General features: G+C 34.2%; 4 long non-coding RNA genes across 7 annotated transcripts; 1 reads left to right on the forward strand and 3 right to left on the reverse strand.

The window, feature by feature from the left end:
- Window positions 1-2005: 2005 nt before the first annotated feature.
- Window positions 2006-2460, reverse strand: LOC135137565 (uncharacterized). Its single transcript, XR_010281862.1, has 2 exons — window positions 2331-2460; window positions 2006-2276 (listed from the first exon to the last, which is right to left on the reverse strand). It is a non-coding gene; the product is annotated as an uncharacterized LOC135137565 (long non-coding RNA).
- A 2244-nt stretch (window positions 2461-4704) lies between these two features.
- On the forward strand, window positions 4705-5163 carry LOC135137566 (uncharacterized). Its single transcript, XR_010281863.1, has 2 exons — window positions 4705-4832; window positions 4886-5163. It is a non-coding gene; the product is annotated as an uncharacterized LOC135137566 (long non-coding RNA).
- Window positions 5164-17875: 12712 nt separating this feature from the next.
- LOC135137567 (uncharacterized) lies at window positions 17876-19766 on the reverse strand. The gene is made up of 3 exons (XR_010281864.1): window positions 19404-19766; window positions 19275-19352; window positions 17876-19225 (listed from the first exon to the last, which is right to left on the reverse strand). It is a non-coding gene; the product is annotated as an uncharacterized LOC135137567 (long non-coding RNA).
- Window positions 19767-20772: 1006 nt separating this feature from the next.
- LOC135137561 (uncharacterized) lies at window positions 20773-23987 on the reverse strand. 4 transcript variants are annotated; one of them, XR_010281859.1, is made up of 6 exons: window positions 23829-23987; window positions 23456-23598; window positions 23217-23381; window positions 22949-23119; window positions 22530-22892; window positions 20773-20889 (listed from the first exon to the last, which is right to left on the reverse strand). It is a non-coding gene; the product is annotated as an uncharacterized LOC135137561 (long non-coding RNA). The 4 variants fall into 4 exon arrangements; XR_010281856.1 differs by having other exon boundaries at window positions 20986-22892; window positions 23829-23984; XR_010281857.1 differs by having other exon boundaries at window positions 20944-22892; window positions 23829-23984.
- Window positions 23988-24668: the final 681 nt, after the last annotated feature.

Genomic DNA, 24668 nt, shown 5'->3' on the forward strand with positions numbered 1-24668 from the left:
TTACCCTACATTGAATAGGTATATTGAGTACATTGCTTGAATTTCATCACTAGCATTTCTAATTCGCTCAATCATACTATCATGTGTTGTTGGTTTTATTTCTATTTGTAAACTTTCTCTTTAAGGAAGACCTACAAAAGAAGTCTCAAGAACTAAGATCTGGTAATCAGTGACCAATGAAACCATGATCAAGTACTGTAGGGTAAATGTGTACAAGAGTACGCACTTAGTGTAAAACTGTCAATAACTTTTTAATTTTTTTGGATAGACAAATTTTATGATATGGGTTCGTGATATACATGTTTAGAGATCAGATATATTTAATTGTACGTCCCAAGACCACTATATTTTAAGAGTAATTTCAATTTTTGTCAAGATGTGTAAATGCGCACTCTTAGATAGTCCACTGCACAAGAGTGCGCATTTGAACGCTTATGAGTGCGCATTACATTTTCTGAAAAAAATCTTTATTTCTAAGGTGAAAATAAATAGGGACAAGTGACTACAGACTACACATACAACGGGATCCATATTTCTTCGTACTTTAGGTGTCTTGAAATTCGAGAAAACGTAAAAGTAGAGAGTCGGTCGACGGACTCGATTACAATACTTCGCTTACGCTCAGGAAGTAAAAATTAAAAAACAAACATCATCATAACCACCACCACACAACTTGAGAAGCAGTACAAAGTAGTAGAGTTAAATAATTCATTATAGTATCATATGTATCTATAAGACTACGTATCGCTAGTATTGCGCACTCTTGTACATTTGTACATAACCTAATGTTTTCAAACTTAAAAGCTTTTGATGTATAGAAAGTATAAAACTGCTAGTGTATAACGACACCTTAAAAGTTACAGCTAATGAACATTATTACTGTAAAATAAAAGAACTGGTACGTACCTTACAAAAAACTAAAACTATGAGCGGTAAAAATTACATCCACACAACGCGTAAACATAAAATCGTCAGTACGATCAAACTATAAACTATATACAGGTCACTGTTGCACCTTTATCTCAAGTTTAGCATTGGATTGTGAATGGTATAACTTCATCTTACCCAGATGGCACTAATAAGCAGAAATCATCAGTGCGTACTCTTATACATATGCGCACTCTTGTACACATTTACCCTACATGCTTCCATTGAATAGTGTTCTCTACAAGTTGAAACCACATGAAGATTTCACTACATCTATACGTCCTTAACTCCCAAGAAACGATTAGTTAAGTTTAAACTGCCTAAAGAAACTTTCTGTAATCTATCTCGTAAACATTTCCTTCCAAACAAAATCTTCAATCACTGGAATAGGATCCCCAATGATTTCCATGTTTCTAGCTTTAAAATTATGTCGGATAACCATCTTCCAAAACTTAATTTGTAGTTTATTATGGTTGTATTGCGTTGGCATAACAGGATTGACCTCTGTCCTATCGCGTTATTGTAATAATATTAATACAAATAATAATAAAGAAGTAACATATAGATAAGTATGGTGATCGTGAACATAAACCTTAATTATGAAACATGTTAGAGATTCTAATAGTTCAGTATTGTCGTAAAATAAGTGTGTAAATTACTCATTACTTCAAGGTTTATATATGTAAATAGAATAATCAACATTTTGCCGAAATTTCAGCGATAAATCTCTGCTTACGTTCTAAACCCTTTAATCTACTTGTCTAGATGATAATTTACTAGATTTATTTAAATTTGTATTCCACTTACTTTCTTACCAACGTTAGGCACAACGGAACTGATCGGCAATCCACCAGACAAAAATTAAAAACCACGGCGCGACTTAAGGCGATATATTTGGCTGGCCGACTGTGCAGTTTCAACCACGTCACAACCTCAGTATTTTTTTATACTTCCGGTTGACGTAAAAAGTTGTTTGTGACTATCGATATCGGTTAGTATTATTGCTTGTCATTCTGTCACTGACAAGTGGATTTTCTACGCAGTGGATAAAGATTGGGATTTGAAAAAAGTTTTAGGGTACTTCGTTGTTACTGTTTATGTAAAATTTTTTTGACAAATTCGGCAAATGATAAATAACAGTAATATTAATTAAAAAAAAAATTATTCTGTTGCTCTTCTACATCCTGCGTCCTGGGGCCAATCACAAACATTGAGATCAGGATTAAAATGTAATCCAGCTGGGCAGTCAAACAAAAACGGTTCTCCATTAGAACATTCGTAAAATTTCGTGCAATCATCGTGTGGAATGTAAGTTGGTTGTGCACCGTCTCGGGCCGGACAGTGCGGAACTGTTGAAAATATCATAATATCTAGAAATCAGTTAAAAATATATATATAAATACCTGTTTGAGAAGAATATGCAACAAAAGCCGCAAGCGTGAATAGAACTGTATAATACATAGTTAAAAATAGTATTTTTCTAATTTATTAAAAATTTAGAAACAATTAAGTATTTGTTGAATCTTGGGAGAATTCAGGTTTCAAACTGATGAACTTTAGCAGAGTAGACGGTTTATATAGGCACTAAAATTCAAGCTTAAATGAGAACGGTAGCCTTCGAATAGATAATCTCAGCCTGTCAACGATTTAGTAGTGGATTAAGGAGGAATATAATCCAAGCAATTGATCCCATTTTTAAAGAGTATCACATTTATTTCTTTGCAGGTTTTTTATCAGGATGTCCGCTTAGATATATTTACTGAATAAATATTAGCAGATTAATTGAAAATACACGCTTTAGATTAATAATCTAGGAAGGGCATCCGCTTTAAATGATTAACGATGAGATTACAAAAATATTCTTATTTTGTGCCGTTTTTCAAATTTTTACTGCATAGTCACAAATTTACTAAAAATTCTCTAAAATATGATATGCGGAGAGAAAAAAAATGTGTTTAGGTTTGCAGTGAAGATATTGTTTTTTCAAATTATATTTTAGTAACCAGTATCTTCAAAGAAGTCTTCTTATTTGCGTACATTGACAAACTTATATTCTACAATATAAATCTATACAGGGTTAGTCACGAGAGAATTACTTCTGAAAATTATTTTTACGCAACCCAAAATACGAATACCATGTACCATTTGATACTAACTAAATTTAAAATGAAATGCTTAATCCATGATTGCTTTGAGTTTGGCAATCTCATTTTGACAATTGTGGAAAAGGACGTTATGCGAGTGTCCATGGTGGTACCGCAGCCAGTCGCAAATCTCCTCCGGCGCCGCTAATAAATTTGTCAGTGTGCCTCTTGATCTTTTGCAACCGATTAATCACGAGAAAATTATTTCTAAAAATTCCTTTTACGGCATTTTATTCAAAGGTTACAACACAAACTCAAACAAGTAAGTAAATAATTTAACTACTAATCTGTTGAAAATGTTGGGCATTTTGGGGGGATGCTACGGCTTTTTTGTAAATATATGGCCGAAGAAGTCCAGAGGTTGCAGATTTGCACTTCGAAGAGGCTCTAGGTGACGCAGAGATGGCGAATTAACACATGCACATTAGCGGCGAAGAACATTGGTAGAGCACTTACGGCTTCAGTATAGCCCAGATTGATCTGACTGTATGTCGTCGATCCAATGGGGCTCTAGAGGCGAGTCAACGATGAAAAAAAATGTTAAAAATTAATAAACGTCAAAGTGACACTGCCAAAGTCAAAGCAATCATGGATTAGGCATTTCATTTTAAATTTAGATAATATCAAGTGGTACAGGGTATTAGTACTTTGGGTTGCGTAAAAATAATTTTCAGAAGTAATTCTCTCGTGACTAACCCTGTATAGTACTTTCAGAAATTATTTGCACTATAAATTTACTGCTTAAATCATATCAGTTCACGAGAATTCAAGATTAGGATCATCTGATTTTTAAAATCCTTTAATCTGCAAACCAATATATGCTACAGTATTATTTCCTGTATTTGTTTTCATGTTTATAGCACTTTCTTAATTCTGTTGGCCTTAGCACGTTAACCTCAATTTCGTATTTAGGCTCCATAAGAACCTAAATCATTATGATAAATTCGTCACACATTCTTTGTAATCAGACTTGGATTTTCAAAGATTCTGATGGACTACATACTGGCCAGTGATTCACAAGATTTGTTAAGTTACAATTTTCTTCTTCTTCTTCCTTCATTTACGTCGTAACTTGTTTTGCTTCACGCTTGCTATGGAAATTCTTCTAAGGTTGAGGTCTTTCCATCTTTTCAAAGATATAGCTGGATTGCTTTTGCTGATTTCGGATTTAAATCCCGAACTATTCTTGGCATTTCATTTGAATAAACTTAAGTGAATGTAAGTAAATAAAATTACAATATGCTGCCACATGCATAAATATGTGACAAATAATAGCTGTGGTTAATGTAGATAATTCAAAAGGACTTAAACACTTGATGACATGATGTTATGTTCTACAATATTTCGTTCTGTTTCGTCATATTCTATGTCTCATTAAAAAATATATTTCATTACACTTAAACATTACATCCAAGAGAGTGGACATACTGATACAAAACCTACAAAGAAAAAAATGTGTTGTTCTTAAAAAATGGGATCAATTGCTTGCATTATATTCCTCCTTAATCCACTACTAAATCGTTGACAGACTGAGATTATCTATTCCAAGGCTACCGTTCTCATTTAAGCTTGAATTTTTGTGCCTATATAAACCGTCTACTCGGCTGAAGTTGATCAGTTTGAAATCTGAATTCTCCCAAGATTTCATAAATACTTAATTGTTTCTAAATTTTTAATCAATTAGAAAAATACTATTTTCAACTATGTATTATATAGTTCTATTCACGCTTGCGGCTTTTGTTGCATATTCTTCTCAAACAGGTATTTATATATATTTTTAAAACGGTTTCCAGAATTTATGATATTGTCAACAGTTCCGCACTGTCCGGCCCGAGACGGTGCACAACCAACTTACATTCCACACGATGATTGTACGAAATTTTACGAATGTTCTAATGGGGAACCGTTTTTGTTTGACTGCCCAGCTGGATTACACTTTAATCCTGATAAAAATGTTTGTGATTGGCCCCAGGACGCAGGATGTAGAAGAGCAACAGAATAATTTTTTTTAATTTATATTACTAATATTTCTTCATTTATGGAAATTGTCAAAAAAAGTTTAGATAAATAGTAACAATGAGGAATTCTAAAACTTTTTTTCAAATCCCGGTCTTTATCCACTGCGCAGATAACCCACTTGTCAATGACAGAATGACAAGAAATAATGCCAACCGATATCGGTAATCATAAAAAGTTTTTACGTCAGCCCAAGGTACAAAGAATATTTAAACGGATAAAAAAAAATTGGTCTAAAGAGTTTAGACAGTACTTCCCTCGCTGTCGGAAACTTGACGACTGCATGCCTATTGTGTTTTTTTTTCTCATTACATTTTTGTAGTGGTGTAACATCCCCCAAATTAGTACCCATACGCTCCGCCGGACCCTCCGCGTTAGCGCTCGTGTCACCAGCGGAGATGTCGGTACGACACCTCCCACGCCAAACCACCCTCACCCCATTGGACAAATAACCGACTCAGCCCTACAGTAGGAGAGGGGATCACTAATAAAAGAGGGTAGCACACCCTCTTCAGGCAGAGTTCTACCAGCTCTCTTGGGTGATCTCCACAAGCACTGGGTGTCCGGTCAAGGTGGAACAACTCAAGACTTGCCCAGTAGAAATCTCCTCGTCCTTCGTAGCGAACTCCACAAGCACTGGGTGTCCGGTCAGGGTGGATAAGCTACGGGCGAGCCGCAGCCCCGATACCACGCCGAGCTACCCCTTCCGAGAAGGCGAGGGTGGCCCCCAAGGCTTCCACAGCAATCGTCCCCGAGGCGGAACGCCGTGACAGCGGATGCGGGCTCCGAATAATAATTAGTGTACTGTGTTTTTTTTGACTTTGTAAATACATTATTATTAAATAAACTCTTACAGTGGGAATTTAAAAAAAAATTGTGATGACGTCATCAACATTTTTGCAAGGACACGTATATCAGTTGGGATAGATGTAGTGTAATACTAAGAATAAAATTATTGTATTCCCAAATTTTCGGGAAAATGAATTGGGTCGTTTTGAATATTGATTTCTTATAATCAATAAAATAACGAAACAATTTACTCACGTAGACGGCGCCGGTGTGTAATATCTAGAGAGCGGATTTCTGTCGGGCTAGGCAAGGCCAAACTCGGTACGGCTCGTACGGGATGCGAATTCATTGCGGTTGCGGACTGCACTTCGTTTATTTGAGATTAGAATAACGTTGTTTCGTTGCACTCTGCTGTTAATTCCCGTTCTCATTTACTTAGCCGTTTGATTAATAAATCGTTAATTATATTTATGGAATCCAGCACGTCCCCCCCTATAATCGTGACGTAGCCCGACAGAAATCCGCTGTCTAGGAATATGAGGGGCAACTGAAAATCGTTTATGTATAAACATTCTTAATTTAAGATGACAAGCGTAACAGCATACGTGAGAGTCAAACAGAGAAACTGTAAACAAAACGACCATCGGTTTTAGGGCTTCGACTTCCGCTTATTATATAAAACATTGGGTTTTATTTTAATTCTTGACGGTGAAATTCACAATTGGTTGATTATAAACATGTCTATTCCACATTCGCTGAACCAAGTGAGCGCATAAAACAAATGCAGGTCTGTAATCTTAAAGTCGATGTAAATAAGCGTGCTACCCTTATGTTTCAACCGAGTTTTTCCTTTAACAAATTTTGTGTCTACCAAATTGGGTTGGTTGGGGTGTAATACTAATAATAAGTGTTGCCTTTAATTTAATCAATAAAATCAATTGACTTCATTAATTTTTTTGAACCACCTCTTAAGAAAATCTAAAAAGTCACAAGTACAAACTCATCACATTTTTTGCATTTTAGATAGGATTTATTCAGCAAAATTTAAGGGTGACGTCATCAATTTTTTTAGGAGTTCATCCCTCCAAAAGTTTACCATGCTTATAATAACTTTAAAATATTCCCAAGATTTCAAAGCATTCGCTTTTGTAATTCCTGATTAAATCGATAAAATAAATTTACGCATTCATTAATTTTTTTGAGTCACCCTGCATATGCAAATCCAAAAATATGAATGGAATGATAAATCACAAGTACAGACCCATCATATTTTGTACATTTTAGATACGATTTATCCGGCAAACTTTTGAGCTGACGTCATCAGTTTTTTGTAGAAGATAACCAAATATATTTTGACTGAACATTTATTATGCTCTTTCTGGCCTTAAAACATCTGCAAAATTTCAGAGCATTCGGATTAAATCAATAAAATATATTTACGCAATCATTAATTTTTTTGAGTCACCCTGTATATGCAAATCCAAAAAATATGAATGGAGTAATAAATTACAAGTACAGACTCATCATATTTTTACAGTTTAGATAGGATTTATTCGGCAAACTTTCGAGCTGACGTCATCAATTTTTTGGAGGGGTTAGGAAAAATATATTTTGACTAAACATTTATTATGCTCTTTATAACCTTAAAACATCTGCAAGATTTCAAAGCATTCAGTTTTGTAGTTTCTGAGTAAATCAGTAAAATAAATTTACGCATTCATTAATTTTTTTGAGTCACCCTGTATATGCAAATCCAAAAAATATGAATGGAGTGATAGATCACAAGTACAGACTCATCATATTTTGTACATTTTAGATATGATTTATTCCACAAACTTTTGAGCTGACGTCATCAAGTTTTTGGAGGGGATAAGCAAATATTTTTTGACTAAAGATTTATGTTGCTCTTTATAGCCTTAAAACATCTGCAACATTTCAAAGCATTCTGGTTAGCAGATTAAAAATTAAATTTCAAAATGTTGTTTTATAATTTTGATTTATTTTCCAAAAATCTGGACGTTTCGGGTAAAAACTGAATTCGGAGTCGTAAACTACATGTGTAGGACTATGTTATTTTACACAATTTAAGACCCATTTACTATGTACAATTTTGAAGTGACGTCATCGCATTAGTGGTGGGGACGATTAGACAAATTTTGGTTAGCGTTTTACCATCTACATGATATTCCTAATATAAGTACAAAATTTCACAACAATCGGTCCAGTACTTTCGGAGACTATCTGTCTAATAAAAATCCGGGACGGCAGACAGACGGACAGACGGGACAGACGGACAGACAGACGGACGGACGGACAGACGGAAATGGGAGACCTATTTCTTCGTCTTCTAGGGGTCATGAAAGATCGAGAAAACGTAAAAGTAGAGAGTCGGCCGACGGACTCGATTACAATACTTCCTTTGCTTACGCTCGGGAAGTAACAAGAAAATCAGAAAATCATTTAACCCACTAAATATCTCGTGAATTGCTTCTAAATACTTCACGGATTAACTAAAAGTGATTCTTTCATAAAGTGAAATGATAATTGCAAACTATCCTTAAGACGGCACTAATAATAATATAGATGTCGTAAGTAGTTTCTTAATTCTCGTCGAGCTGCTAAGATGTTAGTCCCTGTAGAATTTTTGTTTCTCTTTTTACCAAGTTTAATTTTTCTTCTCCGCCATACAACGGACAATTAAATGTGTTGTACAGTTATGGTAAAAATATTTGCAAGTTTCTTAAAAAAAACTATTTTACATCTCACTAATGAAAGTTTTGAGCGCAAAATTTATTAAAGTTTAGTAAATATATTGAGATATTTTCTATAAGTTGTAATCTTGAAGTTAACCGACTTAGATCAGTGTAATCAGGTAAGTAGAATACAAATTTAAATAAATCCAGCAAAACATGATGTAGAGAAGTAGATTAAAGAGATTGGAACCTAAGCGGAGATCTTATCGTTGAAATTTCCGCAAAAAGTTGATTGTTCTGTTTACATATCAACGTCGAAATAACAACTAATTTTCACACTTGTTTTATAAATGTATACTAAACTATAGGAATCTCTACACTCACGATACTTATTTATATGTTATTACTTTATTATGGTTCCCTACATTTTTGTTTGACTGCCCAGATTGATTGAATTTTAATCCTGATATCAACGTTTGTAATTGGCCCTTGGACGCAAGATGTAAAGGAGCAACAGAATATTTTTTTTTTAATTTGTGTTACTAATATTTATTTAGCAAATATTGAGGCACGAATCCAAGTTTATAGAACGAGCGGCGAAGTTGTGAGTTATATAAAGGATGAGTGCCACAATGGCCTTATGAAAGAGTTGTTTATACTATGGGGAATTTTGTCGTGATGGGTGATTGGTTGGTCTAACGCTAACCACGAAATATTCGAATTTTCACAGCAGCAACTGTAATTCGAATCAATTCGAGTTTTTGTGAGTTAAAATTGGTTAAAATGTCTTGTGAAGAAGTTAGTGAAGTCCTTACGCCTCCGGAAATACGAGAAATTTTAATTTGACATTTGCCACTGACATTCACCTGACATTTCTCGTCATCGCTACCAATGTTGCGTGCTTTACTAGCTCTATTAGAAAAAAAAAACAAGGCGCGGTAGAAAAAACTTTTTTTCAAATTCCAATCTTTATCCACTGCGTATAAAATTACACTTGTTAGTGACAGAATGACAAGCAATAATACCAGCCGATATTAAAGACAACGAACAAGACTGTAACTAATTCAAAAGAATAACCTTCATACTTAAATTAATTAATTATCGCAACTATATATTTAAATCCGGAGAACGAGGAGGCCACCTATAGATATTCCCCTTCGTCTAACCCAATGAATGTATGAGACGTTTAATACATTTCTGAAATCCCTTGTGGAGTGAATAGGAGCACTATCGTAGCTGTAGAGGGATATCTTCTAAAAGGACTAGAAAATGATTAAAAAAAAAAATTCAAATAAGCGTGTCCTGTCATTCTGTGGGTCAAAATAAATGGCCCCTCTAGATGTGTTCCGATAATCCCGATCCAAAGATTAAATGAGAAACGATTTTGAAAACTACTTCATAAGTCGCATTGAGGTTGACCTCGGCCCAGTTATGCAGACTATGAATATTTTGGATACCATAAGTAGAAGTCAAAAATTCGGGATTTTGTTGATATTTTTGTAGTAACCACCGACAAAACCTGCGTCTTGGTGGGTAATCGTTGGATATGATACGGATTCCTCAGAGTTTTTTTTTAAAGTGATCCAAATAATCCAGTAGCTGACTATAATGTCTCTGGCAACTTGAATGGTACTGGTTGAGGGATCGTTTCAACATGTTACAGAACAAATGATTTCTTCTATTTTAACCATTCTTGGATCTTGCCCTCAACCCACGTCTTGATTCTGGGAACCACCGAACCCGTTGTATTTAGGCGTTGTGCGACAACAGTTATAGTTTAGCGGTGAGGTATTCTGGTATTAGGAAACGTTCTGCATACCTTTGAACAACAGCAACACTACTGCCTCCACATTCTTCATATACAAAATGCATACCTGCATATTCTTCAATCGTGTACTGGTGCATTTTACATCTTATTAAAAGATTCTTTTTAAATGTCAATGTGTGACTAATTTAATTTGAGGAAAGTCAAAATCGTAACTTAGCGACCATTTTCAAATCGGAATTTATAGTAGCCGTCGTCTTCGTTGATTCACTATTAAAGTCTCTCCAATTGGTTACAATCGTCCGACTTGTCAAAAGGGAAAATATCAAAAGATGTCACTTCCGTCGGGAGTTACAGGAGTCTGTAATTAATCCGTTTTGTTACGGGCCAAAACAGTTTGTGCTTGAATTGATATTATCAAAATGTCCAAAAAATATTGCTCTGTGCCTGCTTGTGGGGTAATCAATGATCCTAGAGACCACAAAATAATGCACAGATTCCCTTCAAACACTGTGAACAAATGGTTGTGGTGCAAAAAGGTTTTTAATGCTACAAGTAGGTACCCCAACATGAATCTTTGACCTAAGGGAATGTATAGCCATTAAAACCATTTCAGGTGATAATATTGCAAATAATTTATACATTTGTGGTAAACACTTTAAGAGAAGTTGTTATTATGCAAATAAATGTATTAATTAAACCCGGCTCTGTTCCTACCAGGGAACAGTTACTAAAGAGAAGCGAAACTTCCTAGTTAACTAGTGGCATCACCAAAATGTCAATTGCAGGCGCCATCTGGCGGATGCCTGGCACATTATTCAAAGTTAAAAAGTTGAAATTTAAAAACTGGCGCCCAGTAACGCTTTATGCCAATAACCTTGATTGAAATTTGAAAGAGAAATACAAAATTCGTATATAAAAAGAAATATTTATTTAAAATAATATACAAATTAATCAAAATAAAACGACACATAAATGTAAAAAACAAAAAATATTTAAAACAATACAAAAAAAAAACAAAAATATTAATTCTCCGAATAAAAAATATAAAACTAAAAAAATAGAAAAACAGATAAAAAGGAATAAAATATATAATAACACTGATTAAAAAATATAGGAAACTAACATTCAGTCTTGTATGTATTTTCCTACAACTTAATTTTTTTGTTTTGAGAAAAAATGGGTTTCTTTTTTCTCTTACTACCTGCAGTTTTCTTTGGAATTTGGTTTTGCTTATTCTTAAAATATTTGTACATGAACAGTCTTACGGTTTTATCTATAATAAGCGATTCACAGCTATGAATATCACATAAAACATTGGTGTACATTTTTAAAAAACTACTTTTGAAACTTGTTTCCAAATTTGCTTTATGGCCATTTTTGTCCAAGTATGTTTGGAGCAAACTATGTATATTTTTAACTAATAAAATAACTATGTTACTCGGATAAATCAATTTTTCATTATCAGGGCGATGTTCTTTTAGCAAAGTAAACTTATGAAACTGATTTTTTTTATTTGCATATAACTGTTTCTTACAAGTTTCGCAATTTACGTCGGGTAAGTTAATTTTTTTCAGAATATACCCTGATACGTAGGCAAGTCCCTGCGAATCTTCTGGAGTCAAAGCTTCTGCATTGAAGACAAATTCAAGTTGATCACTCGAGGAAGATTCTATTGTTTCTTGTTTCGTGTGCTCCCCATTTAAAAATACCGCAAAATTATCTAAACTTTCGCAACGATCGTCCTCACAATTTGCTCCTCTGACTCCAGATAAAAACATTCTATTTAAAACTGTTGTTTTGAGGGCAGCCACAAACTGATGACAATTTGGATTATTGTTAGACATTCCATGTTGTCTAATAAGGCAAAATAAATTTTCAAGTGGATCTTGATTCAGATTTCGTAAATTTAAGTAGGAGATTCCCATTTGCTTCAATCGTAGCCATAATTTTTTAACCGATTGTATTGTTACCATCTATCCATTTATGAATTGAAATTGATTTGTGTGGTCCCTACCATCAGACTTTCGAATCAGTTTCCAATTTTTTATTTGTGTCAAAAGCCTATCCCACAATTCCCAATGGGGAGAATTATCTCTAAGGACAGTTCGATATGTTTTCCCAGCATCTGGATTGAGAGTGTAACCATTAAGTGAATCAAAAAGCTGATCCATGTTTCTGACAAAAATTGCAGTGTTTTTTGCTTCTGGTGGTAACAAACCTTGGCCGTTTGTCTCCGCGTATGTTTCTAAGCCTGCACCGACAGTATTGCTCAGCATCCAAGCTGCAATGTTAACTCTCATTTTCATGTAGCTGTCATTTATATTAAAATGTTCGTCCTTGAGTTTATATAGACTTGGGATCTCTTTATGTTTATCAATTTCATAAAGTTGAACAATATGTTCAAACTTTGCTCTTTTATCACCATCCAATATAAAATCACAAGTATATAGTGCATTTCTTGTGTTCTTAAGGCTCTTCCTTACAGTCATTAAAATCTGCCGAAATAACGGCAAAACGCCACTTCCAATATCATCCTTACTATAGCACTTGAAGACTTGTGCGACATATCTATTTGTTCGTGATACAAAAATCTTCATGGAAATAGTTTTTATATTGCATTAAAGGCTTCCGTTTTTTTAATAAAAAATAAAAACAGAAAAACTTATTTTTCTCTTTGAGCCAAAACTATAACGTATTTTGGCTTAAAAAAATCTGACAGTGTAGATAATATTATTGCTCACCTGGGGCTAATAATTATTTTTTCGTTAAACTATCCATTTTTTAGTTATTGTTGATTAAAGCAAGACCTAAAAAGGGCATTTTTTCTAAATGTAGGCAACCAAACATCTTCTTTGGTCAAGAACGAGCCAAGAAAGTGTATGATTTACGACAGGGGTTGGCCACTATTGAGAGATTATACGGATTTAATACCTTTGTTGAGAAAATATGCAAATGAGGTGACCGTAGTGTGTTCTACCTGAAGGTTGTGGAATCGTACAATTATGTAGGAGTATTATATTAATCTAATTTCAGAATAACAAATAAATAACCGAGTTTGGATTTTTTACAAAACTGCCTAACTTGTTTCAACAGTTATAATTACTGCTGATCCCAAATGTGAGATAAATTAGACAAATTTTAAAATTATCAATCACTGAAAAAGAAAAGAATAGAACAACTTTTTCCAAAGCACACAATGAAGATTCGATTATATGTGACACTAATAATCCAATGTATGTGTTGAATTACTTACATATCTTTATACATATTATAGCCTCTTCTAAATTTAAAAATGTATATAAATTTTTTTGACTGAGATAGAGTATAATAAATATAATGATATAAAAATAAATAATGGTCTGTAAATCATAAATCTTTTTTTATTATAGGACGAAGCTGCTGATTTCGACTCCATCGTGAATCAATAATTTCTGGGAGCATGGCTTTTAAATAAAATTTTTCCAAATAATTTTCCATTTTTTTTTTATTTATTTGTTATTCTGAAATTAGATTAATATAATACTCCTACATAATTGTACGATTCCACAACCTTCAGGTAGAACACACTACGGTCACCTCATTTGCATATTTTCTCAACAAAGGTATTAAATCCGTATAATCTCTCAATAGTGGCCAACCCCTATCGTAAATCATACACTTTCTTGGCTCGTTCTTGACCAAAGAAGATGTTTGGTTGCCTACATTTAGAAAAAATGCCCTTTTTAGGTCTTGCTTTAATCAACAATAACTAAAAAATGGATAGTTTAACGAAAAAATAATTATTAGCCCCAGGTGAGCAATAATATTATCTACACTGTCAGATTTTTTTAAGCCAAAATACGTTATAGTTTTGGCTCAAAGAGAAAAATAAGTTTTTCTGTTTTTATTTTTTATTAAAAAAACGGAAGCCCTTAATGCAATATAAAAACTATTTCCATGAAGATTTTTGTATCACGAACAAATAGATATGTCGCACAAGTCTTCAAGTGCTATAGTAAGGATGATATTGGAAGTGGCGTTTTGCCGTATTTCGGCAGATTTTAATGACTGTAAGGAAGAGCCTTAAGTAGATGTGGGACATCAAATATGCATGCAATGTCATGTCCCTTGACTTTAAACTGAAAGCGCGATGAATTTTCCCAACACAGTTCATTAAGGGCAGCACGATTAGTGGACCCTTGGTCACACACTGTGGCCATTACGTTAAATCCAGCTTCCAAAGTCTGATTAATTATTAATGTAATGATATTTTTTAGATTAGCCACAGAGATTGTTGCAGATGTGAGATAGTAGGCCACAACTTGTTTCCACGTTTTTCGCATTCCCCGCAACATAAATACTAATGCGTGATTTGCATGTCTGCTTGTCAGTGGCGGCCCGTGAAGTTTTCTTCAGAGGAGGCTCAAATTTGAAAAGCACTACTTTTTACATCTTTATGTGTGGTAATCGTATTACATCATATTTGCAAGTTTCCACACCACCTTGCGGTATTGCAGCGGCGCGTTACCTTTTTGATTTTAGTGGTTGGTTCGCCGACAGCCCTATTATCCCACTTACTAAGTATAAAATAAAAAGTAAATTCTCAAAAAAATAACAAATACATAAATATTCTTAAAAAAAACAAATTAAAATAAATTCGTAGGATTAAAACGAAATAACAAATAAAAATAAAATTCTTTGGTTTAAAAAATTATGCACTACCTACTGCAATTAAAGCTTCTTATAGCAAAGTGGTAATCTACGATTTTTCATGTTGGCAAAGTGATGGATTATATGTTCATAAAATGAATTATTCTCTTTTAATTTGCTTACCAAACGCTTTTCAATTGCAATTAACGATACATTTGATAACCGGTCTTGCGACATTCTATTTCTGTTATATGTTTTTATTCGCTTAAGAGCTGAAAAAGATCTTTCGACGGAAGCAGAAGTTACTGGAATTGATAAAACTAGGCATAAAAGCTTGTATAACTGAGGCAAGCAGTCTGTTAGATTATTTTTATAAATAAATGCTACCATTTCTTGAACTGACGTAGATTCTCCTAGAAGATGTGTATCCGAATAAAGAACAGAAAGTTCATTTTTCAGAGATATTTGATCAAAAGACGAATACTGCTTGGTAAGTTCTTGTAGCAAATTACTAGGAAATTCTTTCGAAAACGTTCCAAAATTCTCATAATTTACCAAATCAAAATACTGTAGAGCCCCGATATCAGCAAACCTGGTCTCAAGTTGAACGATAATGATATCCAAAATTTGTGCATAAATTTGTTTGTAATGTAAATCTTGTCTTTCTAAATTAAATGACGTTTTCCGTTTTTTGTGCTGCGAAGGTCCTGGTTCATTCTCGGTATAGTTTTCATTTGCATCGTCCAAAAATATATTGTATAAGTCATTAAAATGAATTTCATTAGTACGAAAATCTTTCAATTTTTTTATTAATGAGTTAAGTCTATCCTTGGAATAATTAACATCTGTTGATCTGTTTTGCAAAATTTGAAAAATTATATCAGTTTGTTCAAAAATCATTGTAAAAACTTTTAGGTAAAAAATAAAATTTTTATCTAGCAGTAACCGTTTGAGCCCATAAGCTTCTCTCAAAGTTTGATGATCATTTAAAAATTCTTCACTATCGGAAATAAAATCAAAAACCTCAATTAATTTTTGTCTGTGTGAATTAATAGTAAACACAGCTCTGCTTGAAAAATTCCAACGAGTAGGCGCGTTACTTGGCAGCCTATGCTTAACGATTGAATTTAAAACTTCTGATCGTTTGCTTGATTTTGAAAAAAATGATGAAAATCCTGACAGGTTTGAAAAAAATATTCTGACGTCTTTTATACCGTTACAAGCTTTGCTTAATACCAAATTGAGTTTATGGGCATAACAATGTGTGAATAAGGCTTGGGGTGCAATATTTTTTACTTTAGTTTGAAGACTGTTTAAATGTCCTGCCATTACTGCAGCACCGTCATAAGTTTGGGCAATTAATTTATTTTTCAGATCAAACCGATTGAATTCTTTTGTTAATAACTGAAATAAACATTCAGCATTTCTTCCACTACTAACGTCGTAGAACCCAGTAAATCTCTCAACAAGTTCGCCATCTGTAACATATCTTAAAATTACGGATAGTTGGCTTTTACAAGTTATATCTGTAGTTTCATCTATTTCCCAAGAAAAAAAATCGGCTTTTTGCAGTTCTTCTTCTGTCTTATTTTTAATTACAAAACAGATGCTTTCAATTAAATCGTTTTGAATTGATTTTGAGGTTCCAGTAAAAACTGTAGCTTCATTTAAAAAATTTTGTAACTTTGAGTCGTAGGTTTTTAATAAATCGATCAATTCTTTAAAATTTCCCTTATTATCTGAATCATTTTTTTCGTCATGCCCACGAAAAGAACACTCTTGCGTTGATAGATAAATTATTGCATCGATTAATCTTTTCAAAATTGCCCTATTTTCAACAACTTTCTCGTTATAGTTCTCAATATCCCTCTTATGAGCCGAATCTAAAGTATTGGCAATGTTTTGCTTACCAAGCATTTCTAATTTAATCGAAGAAAATATGTGTTCCTGTGATTTTTCATGCCTTTCTACAGCTCGTGATAAATTTTGTAAATTATTATAGCCGGTTTTGCCCCAAACGGAAGATTTATCACTTGTGAATAATATACAATTCCAGCAGTATAATTTGTTCCTTAAAACCGAAGCCGTTAACCATTTAGTTTTGTTATAATTATTTGCATGAAATGCTCTGTTTTGTTTTCTGCCTGTCATTACCATTAATGGGAGTGATGGTGTTGGTCTCCCCTTTTGTTTTATAGCTATCTTTTTATCATAATCAAAGGTAGTAAATTCATTTTTTAATAGATAATCGACGATATCTGCACAAGAGACTGAATTATTTTGGTTGGTCATTCTCGTTATGTATAAGTAATATTAATATGCCGGTAATACTAGTTGTTTATAACGATCAGAAATTAAACGCAAATAAATGATACAAAAAACACCTTACCAACGTAAAGCCTAAACACCACTGAACAGGGAACGTGCGAAACCACCTCAATGTTTTTCCTGTTTTCACCAGATTGCGCCAATTAATAAGAAAGAGATAAAATTATCCGTACGACTTGATCTGAAAAGAGATGAACTAGCCGGAGGCTAGCGGCCTGAAGCGGCGTTCCGTCCAACGTTTTAGCCAATGCAGTGCAGAATCACCATGCGTCAAGGTTACAGTTTCCATAGTAAGATGCATTTCCATCGGAAGCTAGCCTCTACGGCTGAATCCAAACGCGGAGAGGTGTGAATTATGATTGTAAGGGCGCAAATATAAATTTTTTCGACATTTTAACCTGATATATGATGAAAGTAAATAAAATCAAACAAAATATTCTGAAAAATAACAAATTTCTACAAAAATACAAATTCTTTCATCGAAAAAATTAGAGGAAGCTCAGCTCCAAAAAATAGAGGAGGCTCAGCCTCCCCTGCCTCCTCTGAGGAGCCGCCACTGCTGCTTGTTCTACCTAGGTGTCCCAAATCTTCATACCCAAAAGCCATGTCTTTACTTGCTTCGTAAAAAAAACCAGAACTCAAAGAAATCTCATCAAATATTAGCGAACAACATTTATCTAATTTATTCATCGTTTGACATACGTTTTTCAGATGATCTAGAAGTGGTTTATTTATACCAGTATCCAGTGGAATATTGGAAAAAATTGTCTTTAATGTTCTTGTTGAAGGTACTTGGAAGTAGACAGACAAATATCTATACAATTTAGGACTTCGTTTATATAGAGATAATGCAAATATTTTATCTTGTTCAGTCCACCGTTTAGCTGATGGTTTTTTCTCAACGTTTCGCAGTTGGGAGTTAATGAAATTTTTGGTGACAAGATTTAGTTTTTTTTCAATAAATTCAAATCTATTGTCCTCATACATGGTTTTTAAATGCTCCAACTTTTGAATTTCAGTCGCCAGTTTTTTTTTTTGTTTTAAACAAATTTGATTTTACAGATCGGTGTATTCTGTACATCTTTTTTTTGCGTGGCGTTAACTGTGTACTACGAAGACCACAACATTTTAAGAAACCACGTTGTTTTTTTGGTGTTTTTGTTGGGTTATTAATGACTTCAGAGTTTATCACGTTGTCACAAGAAATGTAATTGTTTGATGTAGGGGTGCAATAATCATGTTCTGAGAAATAGACATCCAGGTCCACATTATTAGAAGCACTATTATTTACTTGCACTGTGTTTGTGCGATGAAAATAGTCATGATCGTCCTGAACTGATTTAATGACATTGTTGACATTTATGGGTTGAACTTTAGTATAAGAATGGTCATCTAAGTGTTGCACGTTTATTGTGACGAAATAGGAATGATCTTCCTGAATATTTTTATTTATTTCCTCTAAATTCAAAATTGGCCCCTTACTATAATCATGTTCATTGAGTGATGAACTGAAATTATCAACAGCACAGTCCTTTGATAACACATTAGTGGTGTTACTAAAAACATCGAGTGAAGGGACTGCCTGGCAGTTTAATCGATTACGTAAATGACTTCTATAATCTGCTGCAGTAAAGTGATCTTCACATACATAAAAATGATTGGTATTTATATGCAAATCAATACCACACACTAATTTCCACTTATCTTGTATCTCTTGATTTGATGAAGGAAATCGATGAAATCGTTTATTTTTTACTCCACTGTTTGGTGCATAGTAACGGTTGGTACACTTTGGGAACTTACATGAATATTTAATTCGCCCTGTTATACTTGAAATTATACTAGTTTGCTCCATCACAAATTGTTATATGCTACTTTATACATAAAGATATTGCACTGCCATGTCGGCCAGACTTTTCTGTACATGCCACCTAAAACTTAACAAATTAAATATGTTTCGCTTTTATCGTGTGTGCTTACCATTATTGTTGTTCAATTTCCACATGGGCCACAGTTTTCAGCAGGGAACAGTTCAGTGAATTTTGAAAACATAACCACCTAAAACTGTAAATTTACATTTGATGTTTTGCTTTTGGTATGTATGTTTACCATTATAACATTATACATGTTATTATGTTCTTTTTGAGTTGCTGTCCACTCTCCAGGTTACTCTCACAGGATAGAATTGTTTGCCGGGCAATCTTTTGTAATTTCCTCACTTCTCACATCACCATGTGTCAAACCGTCGTTCCCAAGACCCACGTGCACCTCTAATGTTGTGAAATACGACGCACGGTACTTATGCGCAGCGTATTTTAGACCCACCTTTTGCCTGGCAAGCCGCCATATTTGATGTCTAATTCCGTAACCCACTTGCACCCCCGTGGTTCCTACTTTGTTCCTCCATGGTTCCAAGTCATCACTACCTGTTCCTACTTCTTCAAGCTCCCCAGCAAGTACTAAACGTGGTCCAGAATGCAGCTTCATAATTCCTGAGACACATTCCGATAACAATGTAAACACCTCAAAGAAAAACTTTCCTACTGCATATCCCTTTGCAGACCATCCACGCCCATGGCGTTGTGACTTTGGCACGGGTACCGAAATTTTGCCTCTTTTTCAAGTAAAAACTGAAATACATGATGTCAAATTGTGTCAAAAAGTCAGACCACGACAGACCACGACCTGCTGCATTAGTTAATACGGCCTGTTCATAACTGTAGTTCCACTGTATCCTCCGATTTTAGTGAGGGCGCTAGCGGATGGGCGCATTTTAGGAATTTTTATTATTTTATGTTGGTTGGATGGTACTCACTGTTTTTTGGTGTCAAATCTGACATTCAAATTAAAATTCTCTTGAGAATCTTTAAGCGCGCTGAAAGTAGTTATTTGTGAAGTCCATTTGTTATTGTTCGTTGTTTTTCTTTTTGATTTGCAGTTTTCGTTCCATTTTTATTTGTTTTGTGGTGTTTCGTTCCCATTTTGTCGTTTCAACTCGTTTAGTGTTTCGTTATTATTTCATAGTTTAATTAGTGTTTGTTTTTTGTTGTTTTGTTCCTATTTGGTCGTTTAACTTCAGTTAGTGGTTCGTTATTATTACATAGTTTAAGTTGTTACGTTAATTTTACTGGGACGAAAATGCGGTTCCACAAAAAATGCATTGTGCCCCAGTGCCCTGCCAAGTACTCAAAGTCTTTCCATCAGTTTCCCTCTGAGCCCCTCTTAAGAGAAAAATGGCTACATAAAGTAGAGAAGTTTTGTTGTAAGAAAAGCTTATTGAACACTTATTTTTTTTAATACTAAATATTAATTATTATAGCTCCAACGCAGCAGATCGTCAGTCAGTACTCAACCATTTGCAATTTGCACTTTAAACCCACAGATTTTAAGTTTGCAGCAAATGGTAGTAAACGCTTGCAAAAAAATGCAGTTCCAACAGTTTTTCATATATTTATTTACATTTTAAACTTAACAGAAATAAAATTATAGTTTTTATAGGGTGACGATGCTTATTACGCATCCATACACGAATCCTTCGTTGCCCTTGCCCAGTCTTCTACTCCTTTAAATATCAAGCCCTCATCATCCATTATTCCTGTAATTACAATCCTTACAACTGTGAAAATATAAGCGAACAGCACATTAATACCGTAATTTAAAGTTAGGAGTAAAATTATTTTTCTGTTCCTACCTATTTTCACACTTTTTTAGAACTTTCCTCTAATAGTTATTTATTTTATTTAGAGTACTGTTACTCCAAGATTATCTCCTCCCTCCCAATCAACATCCACGTGTCCAACATCGACAGAAGAACCTCCAGTAATATTTTATTGGCAGTTAATAAATTTTAATCATATTTTTTTAAATTGTAGAATTCTGATTTAAGTCACTCAACAATTCCTTCTGAACCTGAGTCCTTATATAATGAATCCCAAACATTAAGTTCCAATACTGATCTTCGTCTTGATGATATATCAAAACTTAAACTTGAAATCAAAAAACTGAAAATGAAAGTAAACCGTTTGGACAAACAGAACAAACTGAAAAATAAACAGCTACAAAAACTGCAATTAAAAATTGACAATCAAACGAATCAAGCCCGTATATTCGAAAAAATTGAAGCTGATGCCAAGAATAACGACCCAAAAGCCACATTTCTATTAGACCAAATATTAAATTACAACAAACAAAAATCTAGATGGTCAGAAGTAACTGTAAGATCATGTATTGCCTGGAGGATTTCATCCCCAAAGGGATACAACTATGGTAAAGCTTCTATATTGAAATTACCTAGTCGAAGTACTTTAGAACGGTATATAGGAAATGGACAAGATGTTACAGGACTTATAGAGGCACGCTTGAAAGCAGAAGCCGAAGTGCTACAACCCGTTGAAAGGATTTGTAGTTTAATTGTTGACGACATGTCCATCAAGGAAAAACTGTGTTACAGCCGCACAGAAGACAAATTCTATGGGTTAGAGACTACCAATGAGAGTAGTCAAACAATTGGAAAAAAACCAACGTTGGCCAACAAAATGTTATGTTACGTTGTTCACGGCATGACTACTAAGTACACGATACCCGCCGGATATTTCTTCCATCGAACTCTAAAAAACATAGATTTTGTGAATTTGACGTTAAAAGTAATGAAACTTTTACATAATTGCGGATTTACAGTTTTAAGAATTGTGACAGATAACCATAAGTCAAATGTGGCCCTTTTCAAATCTCTGTCATCAAGTAATAATTTAATGACTCATATTCAACATCCAATAGAACCAACAATACCATTATTTATGAGCTTTGATTACTGTCATATTATTAAAAATTTGACGAACATATTTTTGGACCATGACATGCATTCTGGTAACGGTATAATTTCTGCACGATTTTTAAAGAAAATATATGATATGCAACACAAATTAATTGTTAAACCGGTAAAGTTTTTGACCAGGAAGCATATTTGCCCAACCAATTTAGAAAAGATGAACGTCCGTCGTGCTGTGCAAGTATTTTCCATAGAAGTAAGAGCAGCAATAGAGTATTTGGGAAAATATAACAATCCAGGTTTTGTTGATGTTGAAGTGACTCTAAAGTTTATGGAAATGATGCACACATTTTTTAAAATTCATGATGTCAATGACAAAACTCAGCACATCCGGCAACTAAATGAAAATAGTGCTCCATATACAGATATTAATGATGAACGCCTTCTCTGGATGTTAAAAACTTTACCTGCTTATATAGATTCCATTCAACTATCTTCAAAGGCAAATAAAATGACGGGATTGACTAAAGAGACTGCAGAAGCAGTAAAATTCACTGCCAAAAGCACTGCAGAATGTATCAAGTATTTACTGGAAGAGAGTGGCTTTTTCTATGTCTTAACGCGAGCATTTAGCTCAGATCCAGTTGAATCGATGTTTAGCAATGTCCGATTATGCGGTGGTTCTCAGGACGCTACTGATGCCAGGGCTGCACACTATGCTATTAAACGAATACTTAAGTCAGGTTTAGTAACAACTTCAGAATCAGCAAATGTATATTCTGACTGTAATCACTTGAGTAAAATTGGTCAAATTCAGTCTTCTGAAAGATCTACAACAGAAACAAATATACATATACCTGACAGTATAATTGAAGAAATTAGTGACCTTCATAAATTAACATTCGTTAATACCATTTTCACAGATATCAACTCTGCATCAGTTGCGTTTTTATCTGGATATATTTGTAGAACAATTGAAGAAAGGTTAGAGTGCAAAAATTGTTTAGATTCATTACTAACCACCGCAAAATCTACCCCGTTGCTTGACTTGATATATCTGCAAGACAGAGGAAAATTAAAATATCCCACAAGATCATTCACAAATTTTATAAATAAAATTATAAAAATTACATTTGATATTTTGGAACACATACCAGTAAATCATCATCCAAGAACTGTGGTGGAGTCTTTGTTATTAGAGCCAATTGCCAGTTCAGCTTTTTTGCCTTGTGAAGATAAAAACCACAAAGTAATGGTTGCGAACTTAATATTGTCTAAAGTGTTGAAACCAATTTTTGCAAATTTTGGTTATACAAGAACTGAAAATGTTACATTGTTTAGTAATTTGACCCATAAACCCCATTCAAGAAAAGTATTAAAATTATAAACATACCTGTCTGTTTTTTTATATTCTTCCAGCGCTAATTAGGGTGAAATTTTACAAAAGGCACTTCTCGATTTCGCACAAACTGTTTGGTTACAATTCTTCTACACCACCCCCTAATCACGTTCCTCACCTTCAAATGTTTCCTTTTGCTACAAAAAAAAATGTTAAATTTCCCAATTCATACACTCTTTAACGGGAAAAGCTGTTTCCAATATAACCTAACTTTTTATACTCACCAACACGCGAGGGGTAATGTCGGGAACAGAAGAAAACAGTTGTACAACTTTTGAAGGTGCGGAACGTGAACAGGGGGTGATGTAGAATTGCTTTGGGGAAACAATTAATGGAAAATCGAGAAGTGCCTTTTGCAAAATTTCACCTTTGCTAGTCCTTTTTGTTGTAATTTTCAACCATAGAGAGGATACGATGTATGATTCAACGTTTAACCGTTTAATAAATTGTTCAAAACATTTAACCTAACCCGATTTAACCTATTTATAAAACTTCAAATTTGAAGTTTGTTTGACAATTGTCAAGGTCAAAAGCTCCCCTCCAGTGCTGCCCTCACGCCCTGACGGCAAAATTTTTTCAATGCATTTTTGTGGAAATGAACCAGAGATATGTAAAAGACAGATGCGGTTATAGCTTTCCCGATCTAGGGCCAACATCTATGATCTAAGAGTAGCAATACTTTGTATCGCCTATCCTTTTCTATATCATCACCAGTACTATGGATTGCCAACTGTAGGCTACATCGATCACTCTCTAAAAGGTGGTTGTCTTGTTATTGGCCCGTTCTGATGGCGGCAATTATAAATAATCATAACCACCCACAGTCTGAGTGGTCTGACAGGGACCGGCACAAACACAAGAACGGCATCAACGACAAACGTTGCGCCAACTCTGATTGGTTGCGCCGTACAGAGCGAGACCTTCAGATATCGGGTTACCATTATACGTGCTAGAGAAAAAGAGGGAGATATAAACGTACACTGACATTTTGGCCCTAAACGTATGTCCACGAGAACATTAAATATCTGTATCTAGTCTTTTACATATCTCTGAAATGAACAGGCAGGATATAATACAGCCGGCAGTGCGACAGACTTTTAGCCGACATTACAGATTCCTTTCCCTCCCGACGTATGCGCCCTCACATGTCACATTTAAGGGATTGGAGAGACTTTAATAGTGAATCAACGAAGACGACGATAGTAGC

This window comes from Zophobas morio, unplaced genomic scaffold, assembly GCF_036711695.1.
Source record: "Zophobas morio isolate AGI-343-1 ecotype UQ-CSIRO unplaced genomic scaffold, CSIRO_AGI_Zmor_V1 ptg000029l, whole genome shotgun sequence".
Lineage (NCBI taxonomy): Eukaryota > Metazoa > Arthropoda > Insecta > Coleoptera > Tenebrionidae > Zophobas > Zophobas morio.